We start from the raw sequence: 7,600 nt of genomic DNA on the forward strand, positions 1-7,600 counted from the left end.
AAAAGTAAAAAACTAAACCTAATGGAAAACGTAAGAGTCAGAATCAAAACTCCAAATTTCTCTTCGACTCCTTCTTCTTCCCTCTCGTCGAGCCATCAAGCCCCTCTTCTTCCTCACGACCTCTTGTTCTTCCCTCTCGAGCTCTTGTTCTTCACTCTCATCGAACCATTTTTATCCATCCCTTCTTCTCTAGCCTCCACTGCACACACCTCTTTCGTGTTACCCTCTCCTCGAACCCTAGCCGCTACCCCGTGCTCCATTACAAGGTTGAGGGGACTGGAGACCGCTCCACCATTCATGCCTCCTCGTTGGCTCTCCCCTTGGAACCCTAACTCATTCTTAGACTCACGTGGAGACGACTGGAATGGTAGCGTCGAAGTCTCGTGCTTACTGACTAAAGCTTTCTCACTCACACTCGCTCACGGTCACTGGTAGAGAAGAAGAATGTCTCCCACTAACTGTTCTTCTCGCTCACGCTCACTCAAAGAGAAGAAGTTCGTCCATTCTTCTCGTGTTCACTCACCTTGTTGTACATCATGCTCACCTGGGAGAGTTATCCGTTCAATCGGTAAGTTTCTTCGTTCAAACCTTCTTCTTTGCTCGTCCCCTAAATCCCTAAATCCTTAAGTCCATAAATCCCTCTCTTCTCTGTTGAGATTGATGCAGAATGGTCCGTTGTGGGGTTTGCGCAAAGATTCACCAAATATATTCGTTTGTTCTTGAATATGTAGTTGATTTTGATGAATAGAGCTTCTGAAATGTGAAAGACGGTGATGGACTTATTCCTAGGCCAAACCATGGAAATGAGAGTGCAAAAGAAGAAGAGAGAGACCGGAGAGTGGGTGGCCGTTGATGCCAAGACCAAACCCCTCTTGGAGCTCCAGACGAGGTTAAATCACTTAGTTTTCTTCTTCATTACAATGTTCTATACTCTTATTTTCTGCTGTGAAACCTCAGACATTTGTCAACCATTATGCCAAGGAAATTGAAATTCCTATTTTGTATAATCAAATCTTATACTACATTTCATTGCTTTTTCTGTTTTGTTTTTCGTTGACAGGGTCATTTCATTTGTCTTTCAAACCAGCAATCCCAGACTTCTAATCATAGCATGCACCAACAAGATAAAGTAGGGGGAGGTGGTGGCAGTGTCACTGTGGTTGGTGGCATGTCAAACTCATTTAGAGGAAATGACCAGGTCAGTCCTTTCTAGTAGTTGGTACGCTTACTTGTTCAAGCTGTACCTGTTTCTTGAGGTCCTAATTTCTTATGGAATAATTGGGCAATGTGCAATATTTCTTCTGATGTATAAAGGAGTGATAATTTTTTACTCATTAAATGTCTAACGGATTTCTGAAGTACACAATTGGTTTATTTTGCCAAGTATGTTGCAATAGTCACTTAGTTTATGTAAATTGTGAGATCTGATATCCAATTTTATGATTAAATATATCATCCTCTTTTCCGCTTGCTATTTGCATGTTGTCCTTATTGTTGGTGTTATATATTTTGCTGTTATTATGTTTTTATAATTACAACAGATTTTTGTTTTTTAGTTAGAGGTTGTGAAATTGAGAATTTATATGGTGGCAAGCTGTTTGGATTAAGGCATTAAATTTCAGTGTTACAAAATTTGATATCTAAAATGTCAAGATTTCCTGAACACTGCAGTTGGAAAAATGATTTTACTTCTGTTCTTTGAATTGAATTCTTCTGGACATAGATATGATGATCTGTTTATATAAACGTCAACAGAAGTGAGTGGCTATTTATTTCCTGCATTTGCAATGTAGAAATCCCAACATCAACTACTACTTTGTTTCTTTGAAACTGTTAACTATATATATATAACAAATGGCGTTGCCGTGCAATGAGATTTTGACAGACCTGATTTTTGTACCATACAAAGAGTTGTAAATAGGTTCCTAACATGATTATTTGAATGCACATTCAGGTTTCAAAAAGCCAAATTGGGAGAAAGAGAAAGCAGCCTAGATCATCGTCAGGTCCTGCTAATAGTACAGGCACAGCAAATAGTTAGGAAACATCAATTGGTGGTCTCCTTCTTCTCTTAAAAAAAAGTAGTTTTTCTCTCTTCCTTTGGTCTGCATAAAATTGCATATATATAAAAAAAATGAAGGTCTGTATCACACTTGCCAAGTTTGGTTCTTTTCTGCTCTTCTTTATTTGCTTATTCATTTTCTAAAAATGGTTAATTTTCTCCTATTAACTTTTGACTCGGAACTTAATTCATTGTTGATTCTCCATGAGCTTTATGCCTTCCCCCTTTTTCCCTTTTTTTCTTTTCATAGCCTCTGTTTTCTCCCTTTTTTTCTCCAGATTCAAAGATCTGGGTGACCTTTAATGATTTTTGATACTTTCTTCATCAGAATCCTGGTTTTGAATTTAGTTTGGAAATCTGGGTCTGGTTTTTAGATCACATGTTTTCTTATGTATAATAAGCTTTTGGTTGGTACAGAAACTTTTGTTTCAAGTGTTTCACATTTATTTTTGTTTGTTCTGGAAACATTCTTTTAATGATTCATTATAATAGAATATGGGTTGAAACAATTTATAATTTTGGTTACAGAAGTTTGTACTCAAGTTGGATTTGCATGATGACAAGGAAAAGCAGAAGGCCTTGAAAACAGTTTCAACTCTTTCAGGTACTAAATAGTAGTTTTTATTGTACTAAATAGTAGTTTTTGTTGCTGTTGATCTTGTTCATTTGCTTGTTCTGTTTTGCTTATTCTGTTTTTCTTGTTCCTCCACTATTTTTTTATTATTTTAAATTATCATTTTATCATCTTGAAAATTGAATTATTTAGAATCAGTCAACATGGCAATGGTAGAAGGCTGCACGTCTCTTATTATAGTGGCGTCTTTTGTATCTAAAATGCTTTAATATTTAGTTTAATTGGTTTTGAATGAAAGATAACAAAAAACTGAAGAGAAAATAATAATAGTAAGATGCTTATGTTCTTAAATTTGTCATGTATATTTAATTATTCTAACTATTTTATATCAAGCATAAATGTCTAATATTCTGGATGGATCCTCTTCATACCAGGTATTAATTAAGACAAGATAGAGTAATCAACCACTGATTAGTACTTAATGTTGTTCATTTCACTAATAAGACATGGTCTTCATTATGTTTTCATCGTAAAATGTAATATAGTTCGAAGGTGGTGCAAAAGAAGGTGGTAGAGGACCAAGTGTGTGGGATACTTTCACCCATAAATTTCCAGGTATATATTTTGTTTCCCAGACATATTTATCTATGGTTTGGTTAATATCTTAAAAGGAGTTATATAATTTACAATGTGTGAATTGACTTGCAGATAAGATACTGGACAAAAGCAATGGAGATGTGGCTATAGATACATATCACCGTTATAAGGTATATGCTTTTACGCTTGTTGAACCAAATCAAAGGACCACAGGTTTGAAATAATCGTGTTTAATTAATGCATCATTTCTCTTTAATCAATATTGTAAGTTTGAGCATTATTAATCAAGTTTAATGTTGTCATATTTTATTTAGTTAAAGTTAGTAATGACAGAATTGTTTGTATTAATTACTTGGTGTTGTAGGCTGCTACGAACTACATGTATAAGATAATGAATAATGCAAGTTTGAGCATATCACACATGGTAGGGCCAGCAGAGAAAGTGACTTTGGCTGATCATCCAATCAAAGGCTTCTACTTCATGACTGTTGGTTTATCTCAGGTCTCTCTCCCATACACTGAATCTATAAGAAAGAATTGATTATGAAAAGATTGAAATTGGCCTACTTTTAAGAAATGAACTAAGGTATTTTGGAAGACAAAATAAAAAATTTTAGTGAATATTGTAGGCATTAAATATAACTTTTAACTATTTGCTAGGTCAATCTTTCTTTAGATGATGCATTTAATATATCCACTAAACTAATTCAAATATCTTATACTTGCTCCATACTAAATGACTTGAACTATATCTTTTAAGAAAAAAAATTGTTTTTATTTTCGTATTCAGATTTAGTAGGATTGAACTTTTATCTGATTTTCATCTCTATAAACAAAAGTATATAACTTATCCTTCTCCGAATTGTTTTAAATATTAATTAAATAAAATTTTATAAAAAATAAAAATAAATAAAATATAATAGTATCGATTATTCAAACATAATAATATAAAGTTTGGTGCATGATTAAGAGGATGTTGTATTCTCTAAATTTTAGTCCTATGTGAATTGGTACTAATGTTGTGAAACCTAATAGAAAAGAAAGCATGAAAGTGGCCAATGGCTTTTGAGCCCTGCTTCTTTTCTGTGTTGGCAGTCTATCTGTGCAGAAAGAACCGTAGGGATGCTTTTCTGTGCTGGTATTCCGAGAGTTAATGGTGATTACTAGTTAATACCCTCAATAACTACCATGGTCTAACCTTTTTGTTCAAATTTTCATACTGGATTGAACTTCATTAAACTTTTCTTTGTCATTGCAGGTTGGAAAAGGTATAACAAAAGATGATAAAGCTCAAACATAATTGTTCTGGTTGTGATTACAAGTTGCTAAATTAGTATTGAAGTCCAAAGTGTTATTACTACAGAGAGGTATATGATTCAAATGCTACATAAATATTTTATTGTATTAGTTGGTTAAAATCTTGTTTAATATATATTTGTATAGTGTGGATGCAGGGCATATATATTTATTGTATGGGATGTTAGTCATGATTGATATATTGTTATATATATTACATTTATTACGTTATATATTATATAGCAAGCTAAGATAAGTTTTCGTTTCAGATTTTGGGTGTAAAATATTATAATATATATATATATATATATATATATATATATATATATATTAGATGGTTTGTAATAAATTTTTTCCTTTGGGATTATTAGTATATTATATTAAAAGTATTAACTGGATTGCTGCAAAATTAATTTTATTTGGATGTATGAACGTACCAAGAGGTTTGAACAAATATTATGCACCATACCTTGTGATTTTAGTATAATCTTGTTGCAAATTTGGATTCAATTATTATTAATTAGTTGACTTCTTTTTCATAATATTTTAGATAAAAACTCTTAAGAAAAGAAAATAAGAAAAAATCTGCTGAAAATTCTTTGCTGTTTTGATAAAAATGTTGCTGGAAATTATTTGATGTTTGGATATAAAAATGCTGCAGAAAATTGTTTGTTGTGTTGATTCAAATGCTACATAAATATTTTATTGTATTAGTTGGTTAAAATCTTGTTTAATATATATTTGTATAGTGTGGATGCAGGGCATATATATTTATTGTATGGGATGTTAGTCATGATTGATATATTGTTATATATATTACATTTATTACGTTATATATTATATAGCAAGCTAAGATAAGTTTTCGTTTCAGATTTTGGGTGTAAAATATTATAATATATATATATATATATATATATATATATATATATATATATATATATATTAGATGGTTTGTAATAAATTTTTTCCTTTGGGATTATTAGTATATTATATTAAAAGTATTAACTGGATTGCTGCAAAATTAATTTTATTTGGATGTATGAACGTACCAAGAGGTTTGAACAAATATTATGCACCATACCTTGTGATTTTAGTATAATCTTGTTGCAAATTTGGATTCAATTATTATTAATTAGTTGACTTCTTTTTCATAATATTTTAGATAAAAACTCTTAAGAAAAGAAAATAAGAAAAAATCTGCTGAAAATTCTTTGCTGTTTTGATAAAAATGTTGCTGGAAATTATTTGATGTTTGGATATAAAAATGCTGCAGAAAATTGTTTGTTGTGTTGATTCAAATGCTACATAAATATTTTATTGTATTAGTTGGTTAAAATCTTGTTTAATATATATTTGTATAGTGTGGATGCAGGGCATATATATTTATTGTATGGGATGTTAGTCTTGATTGATATATTGTTATATATATTACATTTATTACGTTATATAAGCTAAGATAAGTTTTCGAAACCTATGTCTTATTTTTGATAAATGTTGAAAGTTTTTAGTGAATTATATCTTTTATTAAATAGTTGTAAATGTTTATCTATATTAGATGATTTTTGGCAATTTGTTAGTTATGTTGACTTTTATCAGCTATTGAAACTCATAACTATTAAATGCAGATGCAGAATCACCTATTTTTTTTTATAAAATCATAAATTATATACGGATTTTTCCGTATATAATTATATACAGATTTTATATACGGATTTTTCGTATATAATTATATACAGATTTTATATACAGATTTTTCGTATGTAAATTATATACAGATTTTTTCGTATGTAAATTATATACGGATTTTTCCGTATGTAAATTATATACGGATTTTTCCGTATGTAAATTATATACGGATATATCCGTATATAACTTAGCTACGCTTCTTTTATATACGGATTTTTGTCCGTATATAATCCGTATGTAATATCATTTTATATACGGATTTTGGAGGTTATATACGGATTTTGACCGTATGTAACTGTGATTTTTCTTGTAGTGTGTTTGAATCAACTTTAACTGTATACACCCATCGACAACCAACTGCCTTTTTACCCTGTGGAAGAGGTACTAACTCCCAAGTTTTATTTTGTTCGAGAGTTTGGATTTCTTCAATCATTGCCTCTCACCAACCAGGATGAGCAAGTGCTTCTTCCATATTTTTAGGTATATCAACTGAAGACACTGAAGATATAAGTGCACAATAGGAAGGAGATAATCTGTGATAACTAAGAAAGTTATAGATTGGGTGTGGGTTGCGAGTGGAACGAGTACCTTTCCGAAGAGCAATGGGTCAACCTGAATCATCTTCGGGAGTCGTGGGAGTAAGTGACGGTGAGGAAGAATCTGAAGGAGAGGATTCACCATTTTCTGGATGTTCTACCTGTGTAACATTGGGAGATGATGGTCCAGGGGAACTGGGACGCTGAGTTGTAGACACAGGAGGAATATTTGACGCAATCATTGGAAGAGGAAGGACCTGTTGGATACCCTCAATCTCTTGTCCAGATGAAGTGAAGTAGGGAGTTTGTTCAAAAAAGGTAACATTTGCAGACATAAAGTACTTTTTAGTTTCAGGAGAGTGACACCTATAACCTTTTTGAAGCCGTGAATATCCCAAGAAGACACATTTGATTGCACGAGCAGAAAGCTTATCTAGTCCAGGAGACATGTCATGAACAAAACATACGCAACCAAAGATTCGAGGAGAGGTGTGAAAGAGAGGTTGGTTGGGAAATAAAATGGAAAAAGGAGTTTTATGATTAAGAGAAGAAGTGGGCATCCTATTAAATAAGATAACATGCAGTTAAGATGGCATCGCCCAGTGATGAGTGGGAATATGGGCACTAAGCAAAAGAGTCCGGGCAGTTTCAATCAAGTGTCGGTTTTTTCTTTCTGCTATACCATTTTGTTGTGGTGTATGAGGACAAGTAGACTGATGTAGTATACCATGAGAGCTTAAAACTGCAGAAAAATTGTAAGAGAAGTATTCTTTGGCATTGTCACTTGTTAGAATTTTGATAACTTGGCCAAATTGATTTTTGATTTCATTTAAAAAGGAGGTAAAGATG

General features: G+C 32.0%; 1 long non-coding RNA gene across 10 annotated transcripts; it reads left to right on the top strand.

Moving 5' to 3' along the window:
- LOC148204925 (uncharacterized) lies at positions 1 to 4,797 on the top strand. 10 transcript variants are annotated; one of them, XR_015782633.1, is made up of 10 exons: positions 1 to 568; positions 667 to 889; positions 1,061 to 1,198; positions 1,955 to 2,469; positions 2,591 to 2,666; positions 3,182 to 3,251; positions 3,345 to 3,403; positions 3,598 to 3,735; positions 4,269 to 4,389; positions 4,492 to 4,797. It is a non-coding gene; the product is annotated as an uncharacterized LOC148204925 (long non-coding RNA). The 10 variants fall into 10 exon arrangements; XR_015782635.1 differs by having other exon boundaries at positions 3 to 568; positions 1,955 to 2,140; XR_015782641.1 differs by having other exon boundaries at positions 3 to 568; positions 1,955 to 2,081; positions 4,329 to 4,399.
- Positions 4,798 to 7,600: the final 2,803 nt, after the last annotated feature.

Source organism: Vigna umbellata, chromosome 1 (assembly GCF_029865625.1).
Source record: "Vigna umbellata cultivar VRB3 chromosome 1, Vumbellata_1.0, whole genome shotgun sequence".
NCBI classification, from domain to species: Eukaryota; Viridiplantae; Streptophyta; class Magnoliopsida; order Fabales; family Fabaceae; genus Vigna; species Vigna umbellata.